Source organism: Balaenoptera borealis, assembly GCF_965194805.1.
Source record: "Balaenoptera borealis genome assembly, contig: HAP1_SCAFFOLD_1600, whole genome shotgun sequence".
NCBI classification, from domain to species: domain Eukaryota; kingdom Metazoa; phylum Chordata; class Mammalia; order Artiodactyla; family Balaenopteridae; genus Balaenoptera; species Balaenoptera borealis.
Window position 1 is genome coordinate 20,645 of NW_028122633.1, and position 22,614 is coordinate 43,258.

The following is a 22,614-nucleotide window of genomic DNA, read 5'->3' on the forward strand; positions in this document are numbered from 1 at the left end:
TACAGATGGCAAACAGACTTATGAAAAGATGCTCCACATGGGATTTATCCCAGGGATGCAAGGATTCTTCAATATATACGAATCAATCAATGTGATACACCACATTAACAAACTGAAGAATAAAAACCATATAATCTCAACAGACGCAGAAAAAGCTTCTGAAAAAGCTTTTGACAAAGTTCAACACCCATTTATGATAAAAACTCTCCAGAAATTGGTACAGAGCTAACTCACCTCAACATAATAAAGGCCATATATGACAAACCCACAGCAAACATCATTCTCAATGGTGAAAAACTGAAAGCATTTCTGCTGAGATCAGGAACAAGACAAGGATGTCCACTCTCACCACTAGTATTCAACATAATTTTGGAAGTCCTAGCCATGGCAATCAGAGAAGAAACAGAAATAAAAGGAATCCAAATTGGAAAAAAAGAAGTAAAACTGTCACTGTTTGCAGACGGCATGGTACTATACATAGAAAATCCTAAAGATGCTACCAGAAAACTACTAGAGCTAATCAGTGAATTTGGTAAAGTTGCAGGATAGAAAATTAATGCACAGAAATATCTTGCATTCCTGTACACTAACGATGAAAAATCAGAAAGAGAAATTAAATTAAGGAAACAATCCCATTCATCATCACAACAAAAAGAATAAAATACCTAGGAATAAACCTACCTAAGGAGGCAAAAGACCTGTACTCAGAAAACTACGAAAGACTGATGAAAGAAATCAAAGATGACACAAACAGATGGAGAGATTACCATGTTCTTGGATTGGAAGAATCAGTATTGTGAAAATGACTATACTACCCAAAGCAATCTACAGATTCAATGCAATCCCTATCAAATTAACAATGGCATTTTTCACAGAATTAGAACAAAAACTTTTACAATTTGTATGGAAACAAAAAGACCCCAAAGAGCCAAAGCAATCTTGAGGGGAAAAAAAAAAAAAACGGAGCTGGAGGAATCAGGCTCCCTGACTTCAGACTATACTACAAAGCTACAGTAATCAAAACAGTATGGTACTGGCACAAAAACATAAATATACATCAATGGAATAGGATAGAAAGTCCAGAGACAAACCCACACATCTATGGTCACCTAATCTATGACAAAGGAGGCAAGAATATACAATGGAGAAAAGATAGTCTCTTCAATAAGTGGTGCTGGGAAAACTGGACAGCTACATGTAAAAGAATGAAATTAGAACACTCTCTAACATTGTGCACAAAAATAAATTCAAAATGGATTAAAGACCTAAATGTAAGGGCAGACGCTACAAAACTCTTGCAGGAAAACATAGGCAGAACACTCTGACATAAAATACAGCAATTTCTTTTTTGATCCACCTCCTAGAGTAATGAAAATAAAAAACAAAAATAAACAAATGGGACCTAATGAAACTTAAAAGCTTTTGCACAGCAAAGGAAAACATAAATAAAACGAAAAGACAAGTCACAGAATGGGAGAAAATATTTGGAAACCATGCGACTGACAAGGGATTAATCTCAAAAATATACAAACAGCTCATGCAGCTCAATATCAAAAAAGCAAACAACCCAATCAAAAAATGGGTGGAAGATCTAAATAGACATTTCTCCAAGAAGACATACAGATGGCCAAAAAGCACATGAAAAGATGCTCAACATCACTAATTATTAGAGAAATGCAAATCAAAATTACAATGAGTTATATCGCCTCACACCAGTCAGAATGGCCATCATCAAAAAATCTACAAACAGTAAATGCTGGAGAGGGTGTGGAGAAAAGGGAACCCTTCTACACTGTTGGTGGGAATGTAAGTTGGTACAGCCACTATGGAGAACAGTATGGAGGTTCCTTAAGAAACTAAAAATAGAGCTATCATATGATCCAGCAATCCTACTCCTGGGCATATATCCAGAGAAAACCATACTTCAAAAAGATACATGCACCCCAATGTTCATTGCAAAACTATTTCCAATAGCCAGGACATAGAAGCAACCTAAATGTCCATCAACAGATGAATGGATGAAGATGTGGTGTGTGTGTGTGTGTGTGTATACACACACACACACACACACACATATACACACAGTGGAATATTACTCAGCCATAAAAAAGAACAAAATAATGCCCTTTGCTGCAACATGGATGGACCTAGAGATGGTCATACTGAGTGAAGTAAGTCAGAGAAGGACAAATATCCTATGATATCACTTATACGTGGAATCTAAAAAAATGGTAGAAATGAACTTATTTACAAAACAGAAATAGAGTTACAGATGTAGAAAACAAACTTATGGTTACCGGGGGGTGAAGGGGGGTGGATAAATTGGGAGATTGAGACCGACATATACACACTACTATATATAAAATAGATAATATGGACCTACTGTATAGCACAGGAAACTGTATTCAGTACTCTGTAATGGCCTATATGGAAAAAGAATCTAAAAAAGAGTGGAGATTATATATATATATATATATAAAACTGGTTCACTTTGCTGTACAGCAGAAAGTAACAAAAGATTATAAATCAACTATATTCTAATAACAATTAAAATAAAAATAAAAATTGAAAAGAAAAGATGCTCCACATAATATGTTGTCAGGGTAATTCAAAATGAAAAAACAATGAAGCATCACTATATACCTACTAGAATGGACAAAATCCAAAACTGACAACACCAAATGCTGACGAGAATATGCAACAACAGAACTCTCATTCATTGCTGGTAGAAATGCAAAATGGTACAGCCACTTTGGAAGACTGTCTGGTTTTGTAAAAAACTGCCAACATAGTCTTACTGTACACTCAACAATACAGGCCTTTGTATCTACCGAAGAAATTGAAAACTTATGTGCACACAAAATCTCGCATATGCATGTTTATAGCACTTCCTTGGAATCAACCAAGATGTTCTTCGGTAGGTGAGTGGATAAACAAACTGGCACATCTAGACAATGGAATGTTATTTAGTGCTAAATAGAAATGAGTTATCAAGCCATGAAAAATCACAGAGGAATTTAAATGCATATTACTAGGAGAAAGAAGCCAATCTGAAAAGACTACATACTGTATGATTCCAACTATATGACATTCTGGAAAAGGCAAAACTATGGAGAGAGTAAAACAATCAGTGTTTGCCAGGGATGGCGGGGATGGGGTGGGGAGGAAATAAATAGGTAGAGCACAGAGGATTTTTAGGGCAATGAAAATACTTTGTATGATACTACAGTGGTGGATAAATGTCATTATACATTTGTCCAAACCCAGAGAAGGTACAAAACCAAGAGTGAATTCTAGAGACTTGAATCAAGATGGCAGAGTAGGAGGATGCAGAACTCACCTTCCCCAATGAACACATCAAAAATACATCTATATATGGAACAATTCTCACTGAAAACTAACTGGAAACTGGCAGAAAGACCTCTGTACAACCAAGGCTGTAAGAAGGATATATGTGGAATCAGGTAGGAAGGGAAGAAAAGTGATCAGTTTGAGACCTGTGCCCCTGGGAAGAGACTCAGAGGAAAAGAGAGATTACACAGTGGAGACCGACCCTGAGGAATGAACAGTTCAAGCTACATTTCGGGCTCCCCAGCCCTGGGATTCAACAAAGGGAAGACAAGCCCTCTTGGCAGGTTGGGGGGCTGGTGGAACTAACAGAAGGGTGATGGGAGGCCTGGATTCTGCTCATGAGGAGCACGAGGATGCTTGCTTGCTCCTGAAGCAGGGCAGATTGAAACTGCACTGCTGGCTGACTGGTTTCCTGTGACCACCCTGTTGCACGCCCCAGCCTGAGCAGAGCAAATGCTCCAGAACCATTCACCTTGTGTCGCAGCTCCACACTGGAGCAAGGGCTGCCATGACCCAGGAAAACACTTGGCTGTGAGTCACTGTAATGGCTCAGATGCTAAGAGGTGTCTGAAGAAGGAGGGGGTAGCCATTACTGTCAATTGTGCAGGTGGAGCACCAGAGTAAGACCAGATCTCTGATGGCAGCCAGACTGCCACACCCCATGCCTCAACCCTCGCTAAATACCCACACTGGTCCCTCTTACTCCAGCACTGCTCCCCTCTGGGGGCTGGGGGTGCTGGTACTGGGAGGCGGAAGAGCACACACTTAAAGTGAACTGAGCCAGCTCAGACCTGACCCTCAGGGCTTCTGCCCCAGCAATTTTTTGGAGCTGACCCCACCCTCAATAGAATGGTGACAGCCACTGAGCAGAGATGAAGCCCCACCTCACTCCTGGCTCTGGTCCTCCCCCTCCTTCTCCAGCCCCATATCCTACCAAGGTAATAGCTGGCAGCAAACCCTGAGAAACGATATGACTTGTGTTCATGTCAAATCCAGCTCTCCCACCCACGCAACTGGGCACATGCAGACTCTATAGGGAAGCTCCCACATTAGGACATCCCTCCAAGACTGCCATAGGTAACTGTTTCACCTGTTTTCACAGAGACAGAGAAAGATAAGCAAAATGAAAAGACAGAGGAATTTGTCTTAATTGGAAGAGCAACAGAAAAGCCCTGAATAAAAGAACTAATGAAACAGAAATAAACAATTTTCTAGATAAAGAATTCAAAGAGGTAGTAATAAGAATGCTAACTGAACTAGGGACAAGAATAGATGAACACAGTAAGAATTTTAACAAGGAACTGAAAAATATAAAAAAGAACCAGTCAGAATTGAACAATACAATAACTGAAATAAAAAACTCACTAGAAGGAATGAACAGCAGGCTTGGGAAGTTTTCAGCCATAATTTCATTCTACCAGGCCATCGTTACCTACATACCAACCAACCAAAGACAATACAAAAAAAGAAAACGACAGGCCAATGTCTTTGATGAATATAGATACAAAAATCCTCAACAAACTATTAGCAAATAGAATTCAACAATAAATAAAAAAGATCATACACCATGATCAAGTGGGAATTATTCCAGGGACAGAAGGATGGTTCAATATTCACAAATCAATCAATGTGATACACCACATTAACAAAAGGAAGGATAAAAATTACATGATCATCTCAATAGATGCAGACAAAGCATTTGACAAAATTCAGCATCCCTTCATGATAAATACTCTCATCAAAGTGGGGATAGTGGAGGCATATCTTAACATAATAAAGGCCGTTTATGACAAACCCCCAGCTAACTTCATACACAATGTTGAAAAGCTGAAAGCTTTTCCTCTAAAAATCAGGAGCAAGAGAAGGATGCCCACTCTCGCCACTTCCATTTAACATAATATTGGAAGTCTTAACCACAGCAGCCAGACAATAAGAAATAAAAGGTGTCCAAATTGGAAGGGAAAGAAAACTGTCACTATTTGCAGATGACATAATATCATATGTAGACAATCCTAAAGTCTCCATGAAAAAACTATTCAAACTAATAAATGTATTCAGTAAAGTTACAGGACACAAGATTAATATACAAAAATGTGTTGCATTTCTATATACTAATAATGAACTATCAGAAAGAGAACTTAAGGAAACAATTCAATTTACAGTCACATCAAAGAGAATAAAATACCTAGGAATAAACTTAACCAAGGAGGTGAAAGACCTGTACTCTGAAAACTATAAAATTGATGAAGTAACTTGAAAATGAAACAAAGAAATGGGAAGACATCCTGTGTTCTTCAACTGGAAGAATTAATATTCTTAAAATGCCCATAAGACCCTGAATTCTCAAAGCAATCTTGAGAGAAAAGAATAAATCTGGAAGTATTATGCTCCCTGACTTCAGACTATACTACAAGGCTACCGTAATCAAAACAGCATGATACTGGCACAAAAACAGACACATAGATCAACAGAATAGAATAGAGAGCCCAGAAATAAACCCACGCACTTATGGTCAATTAACCTATGACAGAGGAGGCAAGACTATACCATGGAGGAAAGACAGTCTCTTCAATAAATGGTGCTGGGAAAACTGGACACTGTATGTAAAAGGATGAGATTAGAACATTTCCTCTCACCATATACAAAAATAAACTCAAAATGGATTAAAGACCTAAATGTAAGACCTGAAACCATAAAACTCCTGGAAGAGAACACAGGCAGAACATCTTTGACATAAACCGTGGCAATATTTTTTTGGATCTGTCTCCTAAGGCAAAAGAAATAAAAGAAAAAAATGGGGTACCTGATTAAACTTAAAAGCTTTGGCACAGCAAAGGAAACCATTGACAAAATGAAAAGGCAACCTAGTGAATGGGAGAAAATATTTGCAAATGATAGGACCAATAAGGGGTTAATATCCAAAATTTATAAACAGCTCATACAACTCAATTTCAAAAGAACAAAGAACCAATTAACAAATGGGCAGAAGACTTGAATAGACATTTTTCCAAAAAAGACATACAGGTGGCCAACAGGTACATGAAGAAATGCTCAACGTCATTAATCATCAGAGAAATGCAAATCAAAACCACAATGAGATATCACCTCACACCTGTCAAAATGGCTATCATCAATAAGTCTACAAATAACAAATGTTGGTGAGGATGTGGAGAAAAGGGAACCCCACTGTTGGTATGAATACAAATTGGTGCAGCCACTATGGAAAACAGTACGGAGGCTCCTCAAAAAACTAAAAATAGAACTACTATATGATCCAGCAATTCCACTCCTCCGTATATATCCAAAGAAAATGAAAACACTAATTCGAAAAGATATATACACCCCAATGTTTATAGCAGCATTATTTACAACTGCCAAACTATGGAAGCAACCTAAGTGCCCATCAACAGACTAATGGATAAAGAAGACATGTTATACATATACAATAGAATATTACTCAGCCATAAAAAAGAATGAAATTCTGCCATTTGCAGCAACATGGATGGACCTGGAGAGTATTATGTTTAGTGAAATAAGTCAGACAGAGAAAAACAAATACTCTTATGTTACCACTTATATGTGGAATCTAAAAAAATAAAACAATCAGGGGCTTCCCTGGTGGCGCAGTGGTTAAGGGTCCGCCTGCCAATGCAGGGGACACAGGTTCGATCCCTGGTCCGGGAAGATCCCACATGTTGCAGAGCGACTAAGCCCGTGTGCCACAACTACTGAGCCTGCGCTCTAGAGCCCAAGAGCGACAACTACTGAGTCCGCGTGCCTAGAGCCCATGCTCCACGGCAGGAGAAGCCACTGCAATGAGAAGCCTGCGCACAGCAACAAAGAGTAGCCCCCGCTCGCCGTAACTAGAGGGGGCCCGTGCACAGCAACAAAGACCCAATGCAGACAAAAATAAATAAATTAAACAAATTAAAAAAAATAAATAAAACAATCAAACCCAAACAGACTCACAGATATAGAGAACAAACTAGTGGTTACCAGGGGGGAGAGGGAAGGAGGGATTAAGAAATACAGACTACTAGTTATAAAATAAATATGCAACAAGGATATAATGTACAGCACAGAGAAATAAAGACATTATTTTGAAATAACTTAAAAAACAGTATAGTCTATAAAAATACTGAATCACTATGATGTACACCTGAAACTAATATTGTAAATTATATGTCCATTAAAAAATGGGAAAAAAAGTCAAACCAAAAAAAAAAAAGCATTATGCTGTACACCTTAAACTTATACAGTGCTGTATGTCAATTATATCTCAATAAAACTGGAAGAGAAAAAAGAGTGAATTCTAATGTACATTATGGACTTTGGGTGATTATAATATGTCAGTATAGACTTATCAATTGTAACAAGTATACCACTCTGTTGGGGGATGTTGATAATGGAGAAGGCTGTGCATGTGTATGGTAGACCAGATAGGAGATATCTCTGCACCTTCCCTTCTATTTTGCTGTGAACCTAAAACTGCTCTACAAAAATAGTGTCTAATAAAAATAATACAAATATAAATGTGAAAAAATTAAATGAGTAATTTTCTAAAAGACTGGATTAACACAGTTAGTTAGTAGAAGATCAACATATCTGAGAAGATCAATAACCATAGGATAAAAATGGTAATGTTGTGAAACAACTATCATCAAAGAGGTTTCCAAGCCCAGATAGATCTATAAATTTTAAGTAGCATATAATTTCCATGGCACAGAAATTATTTTAGACCATAGATGAAAATGGGAGTTTCTCAAATGATTTCATGAAATTTAGATACCTTGATACCAAAATTTAACAAATACTGGAAAAAATAGACATTACAAAACAATCATATAATATATGATTATTATATATATGAAATATATTATTAATAAATTATTAATATATATATGAAAAATACTATAAAGTACTAGCAAATAATATATCTGACTTGTGTTTATGCAATGAATGCAGGTATGGTTTCTTACTAGGCATACTTAATGAATCACAGTATCACTAAGACATAGCAGAAAAAACAACATAAAAATTTATATAGCTGCTCAAAAGGCATTTGATAAAATTCCACACCCATTACGAACTTAAAAAAAAAATCTGAAAGTTTTGAATAATAAGTTGCAAAAAGCAAACATAAAATTATTGGAAAGGAAATAAATTATCACTATTTATAGATAATGACTACTTAGAAAACTAGAGGATCATCTGAATAAATATGAGATGTACCAAGAGCTACTCTAGATGCTAGAAATAGAAGATATAGTAAGGAAAATTCCATTCCTTATAATATGAATATTAATGTTTTTCACGTGTATGAAATCCCACTATACATACATAATTCATTACATATACATATGTATATACATATATGTAAATAAAAATTAATGCAAAAAATTAACAAGAAAAGAAGAAAAGTGCAATGGCTACATGAGAAAATCTTCAAAATTTTCCTAAAGGACATACAACCTTACTTTAATAAAAGTTCCTTGATAGGAAGAATAAATGTGGACAGAATTGCAAACTTTCCAAAATTTAACATATAAGTTCATTGAATTACAACACAAAGTACAACTAGATTTTTTTCTTTATTTCAAGTAGCAATTCATTTATAAGGATAAACTGCAAAACTAAAAAAGTTTGGGGAAAAAGGGTACCAGATCCTAAATATATTTTAAAAGAAACAATTATCAGAATATGTTACATTGACACATTATTCAGACAATGAATATAAAAGAACTGAGTTTCCCAAAATTGTTACATTTGGATGTGTATAGGAGTATGATGTTGAAGAGATACAGTCACCTTCTATTTAACATCAGTAATCCATATCTGAAAATCAGATATTCTGTGTAAAAGACCTAACCAAGAATAGTTAACTGCAATATTGGAAATAACTGCAATATTTCCAATTCTTTAAATGGGAAAAAATTATAGTGCAATATACTTTACTGAAAACCCTCAACCAATTTCCTAAAACAAAACTACTACACAGTAAAACTATCATATTATGATAAAAACTGCTTAAAACATTGATTCCTAATCACCAAAAAAATTTACGTGATTGATAACAAACCATTGCATCTTATTTAGTAATATGGCCTCTGAATTGCCTTTGGATTAATATTTAACTCCAGTAGAGGGTTAGGGGATGAGGCTCAAGAACAAAAAAAAACCCAATTTTTTTATAGTTAAAAAGTCCTTGCAAATATATGTGTGTATATATACACACACACATACACATAGACCAGATACATTAAAATTTAATATAATGAATAAAATCATAAAAAGCAGAATAAAAGGTAAAAATGTGTCTGACTCAACAGAAGAAACATTTTTTAAAAAATACAAAAGCACTGAAAGGAGCCATAAAGGTAATGATTCACATACTTGACTATATTAAAAATGATAAACTTTTATGCATTAAAGCTCCATAAAGTCAGAGGCAAATCAGAGCCTGGAAAAATATATTTGTTACATACATTACACATAAAGGGTTAACATTATATGTAAAGGATACTGGCAAACCGTAAGTCAAAAATGAATAACTCAAAAGAAATTTGGACAAAAGACATGAACAGAACATTCAAAAATAAAGACAAAAGGTAAATAAACATGTAAAAGTGTCCAAACTTATCCAAAACATAAGTTAAATCCAGACACCAATTTTTTCACCTATGAATCTTACAAACATGTAAAAACATGTTGGTATCCAGTGTTGATATGACTAAGGGACAAACAGACTTCACATACTGGTTGAGAGGATGAACTGTTAAAATCTTTCTGGAGGGAAATTTGTCATTATTAATCAAAAGCCTTAAAATCTGCATAATCTCTAATCTAAAATATGTCCCTCTGAAGACTTATCCTTTAAGGCTGTCTGGCAATATTTAACAAAAGCCTTAACAATGTACATAAACATCAACCTAAAAATTCTACTTACATAAATATACACTAAGATTTATGGACAAAGGTGTTGATCAAAGATTTCTAAATGTAAAAAAACTGGAAATAAGCTAGTTTTCTAACAATAAGGAATTGATGAAATAAATTATGTTTCCCTGCTACATGCTCCTAAGGAACCTTTAAAAATCATGTTCTCAAAAGATATTTAAGGATTTGGGGGGAAAAGTTCTTTACAGCATGTTAAGTAAAATACCACCATATTGATTTATATAATGTTCCGATTTTGTAACACTTGTATATATATTAAACATATATTTCTGTGTACCTGGGGAAATATATCTCCATATCAAGTTACATAGTTCTAAAAGCATAAAATGAGAAGGGAATATACCAAAATATTAACAATGTTCATTTCTAGGTGGTAGCACTATAGTCAATTTTCAGTTCATTCTTTATACTGTTTGTATATGACTTTTATAATGCATAAACAATTGAATTATATAACATTAACCAAAAAGGTCTGCATGGTGAGCATGGATTTAGAACCAGGGGAATTATTTAAAAGATTCAAATTACTGTGACTTCCTTGGACATCTATCTTTTGTGACAGTACTGTTTCTATGCTGATATGGTCCTTTGTGACTGACATTTTTTTCTTGGGCTATACTAATGTATTGAGTTTACATTCATTTCTTTCTGGTTTTGGAAAATTTCTCTCTCAGGACATGGAGAGACGGGGGTACAATTACCTAACTATAGCCGATTATGTTCCATAAACACCCTAACGTGGTCTGGGAATAGAGATAGTCCCAGACTATCTCTGGGACTGAAGTAAAGGGGATTTTGCTGTCTCCATGTAGACCCGAACTGCAGTCTTATATAAAACCCAATGGTAGTAACCTTATTTTTACTTGATATTTTCTTATGAGTATAAAAAAAAAGCTCAGTGATGTATGCGATTTACATTAAATGTGTTCCAGTTAAACACGGTTGGTTTTTTTGTTTGTTTGCTTTTTTCAGCTTTGCCACTTTTCTCTGGTTCTTTTCTACGTAGTGGCTCTATTCGATTTTGAAGCCCAGGCATTGGTTCCGCTCTAATTTCACTAGGACTTAATGATCCAGTCCTATCCCTTCCTTCACTGCCGTGAGCTTAGTTTTATCTATTACTGCTCTCTGTCATCTTCCCTGCTTGACTCTCTGAACACTCAGGACTGCAACACCTTTGTTAAAAGCCCCAACCGCCTAAGCCCTCTATTTATATATGTGAAAACCTTAACTGTATTTTTCCCAACCAAAAGGTTTCTTTTCACCTAACCACCTCTCTAATGTTTCTTGTTTTTCTTCTCCTTGAGTGAAATGGTTTGAAGCTCTCTCCCTCCCACCTGATCAATAGCTTAGCTGGGTGTTATGTAAAATGAAGTTTGCATTCGACTGTTTCCATAGCAACCATCACACATAGGATTAGATATAAAACTGCTTTCTGATATGACTGCTTTCTGATATGACTGCTTTCTGATAAAGGGCTTAGAGTTGCCAAACTAAGCTTTCTAGAACAAAACTTTGAAAAACACATTTAAGCAGAATTTAGTAACGTTGTGAATTAAGTATAGTGAAAGTTCGCTGTCAAAATGCAAATAACTTTAAGGGTATTTGTATTTTAATACCATAAGCCTTTTAATCTAAGAAAGAGTCCATAGCTTAGCAGATGGAGTTGCCCTCTCCTTTACAGACAAGATTGAGGCCATCTACCATGAACTCCTAAAAATTGCCTTGCTTCCATTTTATATTTTCTATCTCTACCTATCCTTTCCTCTTCCCTCCTAGCTTGAAAGAAGTGTCCTTCCTAGGTTGAAACCTTTTTGCTGTGCTCTTGTTCCCATCTCTTCCTGTATTTCTGGGACCTTATTTCATCAATCATCTCCATCTTCAGTATCTCCATTGATTCCTTCCCTAGTCGATAGACATATGCAAATCTTCCTCTATGCTGTAACTGTTCTTTATCCCTGCTTCTTTTTCAAGTTACAGTTCTTTCTTTTTTTAATTAATTTTTATTGGAATATAGTTGATTTACAACGTTGTGTTAGTTTCTGCTATACAGCAAAGTGAATCAGTTATACATATATATATATCCACTCTTCTTTAGATTCTTTTCCCATATAGGTCATTACAGAGTATTGAGTAGAGTTCCCCATGTTATACAGTAGGGTCCTACTGTACAGTTCTATCTTTCTAATCCTTCCATTTGTCATTTGCGGTCTCCATTTCCTCACCTCACATCCCTCTAATAACTTGCAATCTAGCTTCTAACCTCACTGGTTTACTGGATTTACTCTCAACAGAAATGCCCTTCCAATTAGTAAATCCAGCGACCTCTTCTCTGTCCTTTTTTGGCTTGACCTCTTGACAGTTGTCAGCATAAGATGGCTACCTCCATCTCTCCTGCTTCCGAGACACTTAACGCTCCTATTCTGCATCCTGACTGTATCTCTTCAGTGTCCTTGTATTTGTGCTTTTACTGTCCACTATTTTATCAATATTATAGGCATTTCTTAAGGGGCTACTTTTTGCTGCCTCCTCTTCTCATTCCACAACTTCTCTACATCTTCGTTCCTCCCATGGCTTCAAAACTGCCATAATCTATCTTCTTATCCTCGATCTCTCTGCTGAGTTTCAGGTCAGTATATTCAAATGCCAGGAAATAGATAGACCTATCTATGTATCCCAGAGGCTCCTCAAACTCAATATGTACATCTCTGAATTCATCTTCCACCCACCTACCCCATCCATCAAACTTGCTTCTCTTTCTTATTTTCCTTTTCTAATTCAGTGCCATTGTCATCCTTCAGGCACTCAGGCTAAAAATCCTTGAGTTATCTTCAACTTTCCCTTGCCCATACTCCTCCCCTTTCTATATCCAGTCAGTAAAAAAAAAACAAAACAAAAAACCATACTAATTCTACCATGGATGCATGTCTTGCCTCTACCTTGTCCTTTCTACTTCCAATTAGGGAGCTCAGATCATTATCTCCTGCTTAGACTACTTAAAAATTGTCCTAGCATTCCCTTTTCCCTGATTCTCTCCCTCCTGCAATACGTCCTATAAACTCCATCCAGACTCGCCTAAAGCAAATTAATCAATCATTCATTCAAATTTTTATTGAGTGCCCATTATGTCCCGTATTTATAAAACTGCACAACTCTCAGGGACATTATTTGCATTGTAGTGTATGTGAATGCCACCCACTGAAATTATGCAGGTTATAAACCTCAGGGCTATAGACAGCAGCTCTAATTATATTCTAGACACTACTCTGGTTATTAGGGGCACAGTAGTGAACTAAACAGAAAAGAATCCCTGCTCTCTTGGAGTTCTCAACCTACCGATGGGAAACAGACAATAATAAGCAAAGGCACAGATCTGACTGTGTCCATTCTAAGCTCAAGACCTTCAATATTTCCTCATTAAAAACAGAAAAAAAAACAACTCTTTATGATACTGGAGTTATTCCAGTGTCCAGCTCTGTTTCCTATCTTCTTTTTGTCTGAGGTTCCTTACAATCTAGCCATGCCAAACCACTTCAACCCATTCTTCAAAATATGCCTTGTACTACACTGCTGTCTCTGTGTTTGTCCTGCCACCTTAAATATTCTTCTACTCCAACTCTACCTGTGTAAGTTCTAGCCATTTTAAAAGCCTATCTCAAATGTTACCCTTTCCAAAAGCCACCTGCTCAAGATCTTCATAATTAATCTCTTCTATCCCTCCAATGAGCAGTCGCATTGTAAAAAACAGGCCTTAGAATCAGATAGACCCAGATTTGAATCCTAATTGTTCCAATAATAGCTGTGATCTTGGAAAGTTATTAAATGTTTCTCAGTTTCCTGATCTGTAAAATGATGGTTTTAATACACACCTTGCAGAATTATAAAACATAAGCATAACTCATAGCAAGCATCTAGCAGGTACTCAGTAAATGATAGCTATTAAAATGCTATTGACTGTGGGTTTAAATTACTCACTTTGCTACTTACTAACTATATAAACTCAGTTTCCTCCTATGTAAAATAGAGATAATAAAAACTAAGCCTCAGGGTTGTTCTGAGAATAGGGAAAGTTCAAGTACAGTGCCCGGTCCACATGAGGGCCCGGAACGGATGTGAGTTTCTGCTTACTCCGACTTCAATCATGGCCTGTATGTGCTCGCACACACGCGCATGCCACATTCGGGTCTATTTCTCCCACTAGATTATAGACTCCTTAAGCCAAGTATTGTGTTTTCACTCACCCTTCTATTGCCCCCACTACTTTTCACAGTGCCTCCCAATTGGCTGGCATTGAACTTGCTACATTTCCCTTCCTATCCCCAACTCCCCAACTCCTCCCTTTCTTCTTTCCTCTTCTGAAATTACATAGCAGGTCATATGTATTTTTCTACAACACTAATCACAATCTTCCTCATTGTGCCCTTGTCATATCTGCGCCACCATCTCTTTCTCCCCTCACCACTACCAGGTAGGTTGTAAGATGTTTGAGTAACAACATGATGCTTGAGTGATGTATTATCCTCTGTGTCACCCAAGAGGAGTCTTGGAACTGAGACTTTTAAAGAGTAGGAGTTAAACATCTTGGTTAATTTGAATTAAATCCACTCTACCTGTACCATAAAAGCCTCTAATGAGAGCTTTAGCTTGGGTTAAACAGGGGAAGTACAAGTTTATTAGACATTATCCACAGAGTGTATTTGGATGGAAATGATCAGTTGTTTGGGCCCACACATGCTGAGCATCTGTGTGATGAGTGATGCATTTCTTAACTTTCAGATATATTTCAACCACAAAAATGAACATCCATGACAATTTTCCCAAGCAATGCCCAGGTGATTCTTTCGACTTTGTCCATTGCGTCTGTATTTTGATAAAGTGATATAACTTACTGAAATTTCATAAAGATATTCTGAGAACAAATTCATCTTACCAAGATGTCAACTATAAGATAAGAAATCACAGTTAGAATGTGATTATGCTACAGTTTTCTTCTACTTTCACCCCTGTGATCTTTGATCAGAATGTTTTGTATTGAATTCGCATCAGAAAGTCACAAAGGTGACAACTTCTCGTTTGGGCTTTAAACCTAATATATAGTCATAAACTGCTTTGCTAAGTCACTTTACACAGATCCATTTAAAGTGCTAGCTCTGCACTGACAGATGTGCTGACTTCTGGTAAAAACTGCCCAATGTATTTTACTTCATGTTACTTGGTTTCATGTTGGATGATGAAAGCGTACCACTAATGCTTCTGCTTTTGTCAGCAACCAAGTTTTTCTTTTTAACCATTTTCTCTTCTCATAATAAAAATCCAGAAATCAGTGTGATGTAAACAAAAATGGCCACACTAAGGATTCACAATAAAATAAAGAATATTAGAAGGTAGAAAGTGGCCCTGGGAATCCCACACCAAATTCTTTCCACTTGTCTTTATTTTATTAGATCTGTGCTTAGGGACTTAGCAAAGCAGTCTATGAATATATATTAAGTGCAAAGCCCAAACTCCAAACAATTGGAGAACAGTTATATATCTAAATTATAATATGTGTATAAAATACTATGTAAACATTAAAAATGACACATATCTCCATGGAAAAATATTCAAAACACATTATATTTAAAAGGAGGAAATAAAACTGCACGTATATATGTAACACACCGCCTGAATGTCCCATTTTTTATTAATTTTTTTGCAGGGCAAGATGTATTTCCTCCTCACAACTGTCTTCCTGGAGATTATGAAAGCTGGAGGCTATAAAAGGGAACTTTTGTGACATAACTTGAGGCTGAAAAGAAGATACAGTTTTTTTAAAAAAGCATGATAAAGTGTAGGATATAATGTTGAGAGGAGACTACTTTTCCTACTGTCAAGGGTCTGGTTTTGTTTTTTCAAGCATTCACCTGCAGCACAGATGTCATTGAGAGCTTACTTTCATCCCTTCCTCCCACCTCAAAGATCCAAAGCCCCCAGCTTTCCATCCAGTAGCTGAACTGAACAAAGGACACAAACTTACTGACAATTTCTATCATATGGCCCGACACAAAGGCAGGACTTTGTTTGGTTTTTAAATGATCAAGAAACTATGAGGGATGGAAGAGAATAGATAGAACTGAAGCGCTGGCTACATGATGTACCTCAAAAATTAGTATTAAGGCCCCACATCCATGAGGTTTGGGGACAAGTTGAATGGAATGAGAAAGCTATACCTGATGTCCACCACCTTGTAGATTGTGAGATATATCATACCATTTAAACCCAAGACAAAAAGAAATTATATACATATGTATGTGTATATTTTATATATATATATATATATATATATATTAAGCATTCTTCTGTATTCCAAACATTTTCTTGTTTTGCTGACTATTTTAACATGAACTGTCCCCATCCCTCCTTCCCTCATAGAGAACGTAGGACCAGTTAATCACATTCGTAATTACATCTTCCTAGCAAATGGGTACATTGAACATTTCTAGGAAAGACCTCATGATATTCTACTAGATAGCCTAATTCATATATTACTGAGCTGCAAGGATGTAAAATGTGATAGTGGCATCTTGACTTATAGGCACAGAACCCAGAAGCCTTAAATCTGTTTAAAAACCATGAAACGGGAAACGTTCCAGATTGATATGCAGTGAATAATATGTATAGTAACAGCTACCATTTATTACTGAGCACCAGGTAAACCTCATACCCACTCTATGTGAACTATGTCCCCAGTTGAGAAATGAAACAAGTTGAGAGAAGTTAAAAATTATTTTTTCCCAAGGTAGCAGAGTAACTGAGAGAGCCAGAAGTCAATCACAGCACTTATTCCAAAGTCAGTGCTCTTTCCACTGTGCTGAGCTGCTGCCTAAAAACCATGGAAATATCTGTGGGAAGAAGTTAGAGAAGTGAGCCCTGTTCTCCAGAGGCACTGAAGAAACATAAGACATTAGAAATTGGGAGGGAAGAGAGATGGGAGCATGGAAGGAGGAGCCAAGTAAGCCGCACTCATCTTTCAACTAATTTTGACCAAATACACTCCATACTCATTCTGTGGATCAAAATAAAACCACTCTCCCACTTTATAAAATCCTTCTGAGCTTCAGGGCCCATGACGGCAAGAAGACTAGCCAACAATAGTTTACATGACACTCTTTGGCAGTTGCTTTTTCAGCTCTGCCAAAAGTAATTACTTCCACTCATTCAGGGGTTGGGTCAAAGCAGTATCTCTTAGAGAGCTGATTATCATTTTTCCTTCCTCATGGAGGGAAGAAAGTGAAGACAAAATCTACAAATAAGGTTCCTGACCATCCTCCTATAAAATTAGTTTAAAGCTTATGCTGCAGATTTGGTATTATTTGGAATACAGTGTTTTAATCTCAATCTGAGACCTGTTCTCATCCACTAAAATTTCATACAAAGCATCAAAAAAAAAAGCTTTATTGACATATAGTTTACATACCAACAGATTCACTCATTTAAAGCATACCATTCAATAGCTGTTAAGTATTTTCACAGACTTGTGCATCCATCACCAAAATCAATTTTAAAACACTGACATTACTGCCCAAAAGAAACAAACCTCCTGCCCTATAGCATTTACCCCATAACTCTCCTAACAACCCTAGCCTTATACAACCACTAATCTACTTTCTATCTCTACAAAGCAACTTACAGATAAAATCCTAAATGTTTTCTGGTTTTGAAGAGATCAGTACTATCCTGAAAGCTATCTGGAGAATATCTGAAGTAGTCAACTTTTGCCAGAAAAAAACAAAAACAAAATAGAAAGAAAAAGAATAGCACCACATTTTCTGATGTGAAGTCTGCTATCCCTATTTTCTTTTCTTTTTCTTCTTGCAAAGAAGCAGCTTTTATAATTAGGAAGTAAATCGAAAGAATACATTAATGTCTTGTGCTTGCCTGATAATAAATTGAGAAAACTCACAAAATGGATTATTGATAGATTTTTTTTTTCTTAAACCAAAATAAAACTAGGCTTTAGATTCACCTGGTAAGGCCTTACTTAAACAGGCAGTGCACCAATACAATTCACTAAACTATGCTTTCCATACAATTAGGAATTAAACAAACCCCTTTTAGAGACTGACCTGAGATGACATTTAATGCTAAAACCAAAATAAATAATCTAGCAAGAACAAAATTTTTAAAATTTCAATAATGTCAGCCTTGGAGATATCTGTTCACCAAAATTAATCAACATTTCTAAAATATCTTAATACAAAATTATAAAAGAAAAGTGAAGTTGGCATTTATTCTACTCTCACTTTGGCTTTCAAGAACTTCAATGCACTCACCAAATGGAGCCTTTCTCTTCATCAGCAGGCTGGGTGCCTTAAGTTGGCTTTCTCAGAACACTGACAGCATATTCAGGTCACAGTCTTCTTCCCAGAAATCTCAGTGAATGCAGCAGAGGCTGCTGGGAGAGAGCAGTGCTCTCTACTGGTCACATCTCCACTTACTGGTTTCCAAAAGCTCCAGGGAACCCAGGCGTTCCCAGTTTCTTTCAAGGTAGGCAAAGAAAGGTGTCTTTGAACCCCTGACCCACTGGGGTTTGACAAAATTGTGAGCTGTGTCTTTAGGGGCTTTCTCTTTGGGCAGCCCCTTCCTCCCACTTTGGACACAGCATGATGTGGTAGAAAAATCCGGTCAGGCATGCTTGCTTCGACTCCTAGGTCTATATACTAGGTGTATGATCTTAATCTCTTTGATCCTCAGTTTCTTCATCAGTAAAATAATAATGCTACCATCCCACTGGTAGAGTTATCATGAGAATTAAATGTAATGACAAATGTGCTAAGTGCCAAGCACAGTGTAGTGTACATAGCAATGGACAAGAAATACTAGCTTGTCCTGGGTGAGCCTGACGTAATTAAGGGAGCCCATTACAAGAGGGTCTAGAGGACAGAGGGGGAAGGTCAGAGACTCTCACGCTGGCCTTGAAGAAGCAAGCTTCTAAAAGAAAAAAAAAAAAAAAAAAAAAAAAGAAGTAAGCTTCTATGAGTTCTACAGCTACAAGGAAATGAAATCTGCCAACAACCACGTGAGCCTGAAAAAGAACTCCTTGCCTCAGATCACAGCCCAGCCCTGGCTGACATCCTAATTGCAGCCTTGCGAGATCCTGAGCAGAGGACCCAGCTAAGGTGTGCCCAGATTCCTGACCCACAAAAACTATGAAATAATAGTGTGTTGTTTTAAGCTGCTAAATTTGTGGCAATTTGCTACACAGCAATATATAACTAATTCAGTAGGTCTGGGTGAGGCATTTCTAACAAGCTCCCAAGTGACTACTGATGCTGGTGAATGTCCACACTGAGTAGCAAGGATATATCAGTCATTCCGAGACTCATAGTGGTAATGGATATTAAGGATGAACAACTGGGTGTGCTTTTATAATTTCTTCAACCTTAAACATAAAGTTTAATGATTCCTAATCCCTCATTATAACCTCTATTTTCTCAAGTTGACTCTCATGTGATTTTTGTTGGAAATTCCCACTTAAACTTCTATGCACCTATTTCCAATTAGAATCTCAGCCCTTTAATTTCCTACACTTGCAAGAAAATTAAATATGTTCCTAGTCAAATGCAAATAGCACAGAGATGTAATTATCATTTTATCAATTCAGTCCAATCCTCTTTAACCACACTAGGTATTAAAAGTAACAAGAGTTTAATGATTACACTTGAGGATATTAAAGACTGAGCAAAAATGAATTGTTTCTTGGTTTTGCCAAATACAATATATTATTCACAAAATAAGTTTTTTAGCTTATTATAATATTAAACCATTTTTGATGGTTCTCTTGTTTGGACCATGTGGTTGAATACTACTAGGTGTGAAGGAACATCTGTTCTACACAGTCTGGTTGATTTAGTGGGTCAAACCATCAGGAGTCTTAGGACTGCAGGACTTATTTGCATGGGACTACAGGTTTCAGAATTCTATTAGCTGACAGCATCATTTGGTACAGCAGTTAATCCTGTGTGGTTGAAGAAGAGAGCCTAGCCTGGAGATCACTGAAGGTAGAACCAAAAGAACTCAATTGTTGCAGATCTCTTTTTGGACTTATTATATGAAAAGAGGAAGTCATTTTCTCTGGATTCTTTATTCTTCATTTGTTAAATCTCACTAAACTTTCAGTTCAGTTCAGTCTAATTCAATTCATTTCAAAAAGTATTTAGTACATGACTGTCCTAGGAACTACAAAAACAGTACGAATAACACGTAGTATCTGCCCTTATGCAGTTTATGATCTAGTGGGAAATAGAAATTTGATTTCTAGAATCAAACCAACCAGATTAGAGGCTGAATTTTCGATAGAATGAACTGGATCTTTTGGCATGTTCTGAATAGAGCCTTAATGTGTCAAGCTTACCATAATTGTTTTTTAAGAACTTAAACTTTAAGTAGAACTGGGTTTACTGAGAGGTAAATACTCTCTAAATGTCAAGTAATTATAATAATACTTTTACCTATGACACTGGAAAAAATTCTTAACTCCTTGTACTTATAGCAAAAACCTTTTTCTTTTAAAGATCACCAGTCAGCATAAGGCACAACATCAACATAGTTTCAAAAAGTTCTTTCTTCTACTTTTGTAAACACACACACACACACACACACACACACACACACACACACACACAGCCCACTTGGCTATACGCTGAACTTTTATTGTTCCCTTTTGCTTAGTTAAGGACAAAGTCTGCCACTTCAGGATTGAAGCAGTCCTTTTGGCTTCCAGGGAGAGGTTGATAAACATTTTTCTTTATACTGCACCAGCAATGCAGTCTTAGCTGAGAACATTGCTTCTCTAAGGGCTACTTCTTAAGACTGGGAATCGATGCAGTTGTTTTGTTGGTCACCAAGCTACTCAGAATCACTGATATACAAAAATGCAAGTTCTGACTTTACAAGATACTCTCAAAGCTATGAAAAAGTGTTTTAAAAAGTAGGCTGAAGTCTGATCTGGAAAGACAATGGAAAAAAACAAACATTTCAGTTTGACATAACACCTTTCTTTCTTTCTTTTTTAATGGTAGTCAATCATACCAGAATCATCTGGAAAGATGCTGAAGGATACTGGGGGTAAAGGAGACAAAAGGATTAAGGCAAGGCAGAGGACAGGGAGTAAGTTTGTGTTGGGCTTACAAGTTTGTCCACTGGGACATATTCTGTTCTCATGTATAAGTACTACCAAGGAGTCGTAAAAGAGAAATGTATTCTTCATCTCCAAAAATGAGAGAAGAAGAAGAAATAAAGGAATCTTACTTGCATATGGAATCTTACAGTTGGAAAAGACCTTAAGGACCATCTAAGCTTAGTTTCCACATTAAATGGCTTCCCAAAGGTCATACACTTAATGACAGAACTAGGACCAGAATTTGCATTTCTTGATTCATGATTTAGTGTTCTTTTTAGTTTACCATAAATCATAAATAGAGTCCATATAAAATTTTTTATAATGTATTTATTAAATAGGCTATTTGGAAAGGAAGTTCTAAGTTATTAAAATAAGTGAGAATCCCAATATGGTGGAAGTGCCTAAGATAATACCCAAATCAATTCCTGGTAGTCAAAATTCACTGCCTGGTAAATCTACAGAATGCCAAACTAGAAAAAAGAATACCAATATACTCATCAAGATGCATGATAAAGGGAAAAGCCAAGAAAACAGCAAGAAGAGATAAGAGGCAGTCAGAAGTAAAAACAGAAATTTTTGCTCAGCCCCGTAATAGGTGGTGAAGACTAGAGAAGCTCAACTATGAATGTGGGAGATGTATTTCCAAATGCCTTGCCTCTTTCTGCTTTGTCTGTTCTTGAGTTCAGTTCTTACACTGAAATCTCAACTGTTACAGCTCTCACTCTATCCTTTCCCTGGCTTTCCTCTTTTGACCCACAAAGGATTTGTGCTGGCACTTCAAGGTGTTCATTTAGCCATCAAATCCCATACTCCTTCCTACAGTTTTGGTCATAAAAGTAGAGAAAGTAGACAGAAACATATGGGTTAGCATTATGATGGATATTTTCAAGATAGCTACTACATAGTAGATATCCAATAAACATCCAAGAAGCATAGCTTACTTGTATTCATTCCACTACCAGAGATGAAGTCCTATGAATCTTAGAGGCTATAAAATCTTCTAGCATCCCAATAATCATGAAAATGACTCAGGAAAATATCACACCCTCAGCTTTTATCAGCTTTTATAACTTATTAAAGTTATTTATTCATAGCTTCTGAGAGTAAGACACTAGAAGCAGGATATCTGCGAGGGGGATAGGAAAAGG

The 22,614-nt window shown here is 36.4% G+C and overlaps 1 long non-coding RNA gene across 1 annotated transcript; it reads right to left on the minus strand.

Moving 5' to 3' along the window:
• Positions 1-947: 947 nt before the first annotated feature.
• Positions 948-20,945, minus strand: LOC309622128. Its single transcript, XR_014240533.1, has 2 exons — positions 7,313-20,945; positions 948-6,966 (listed from the first exon to the last, which is right to left on the minus strand). It is a non-coding gene; the product is annotated as an uncharacterized lncRNA (long non-coding RNA).
• Positions 20,946-22,614: the final 1,669 nt, after the last annotated feature.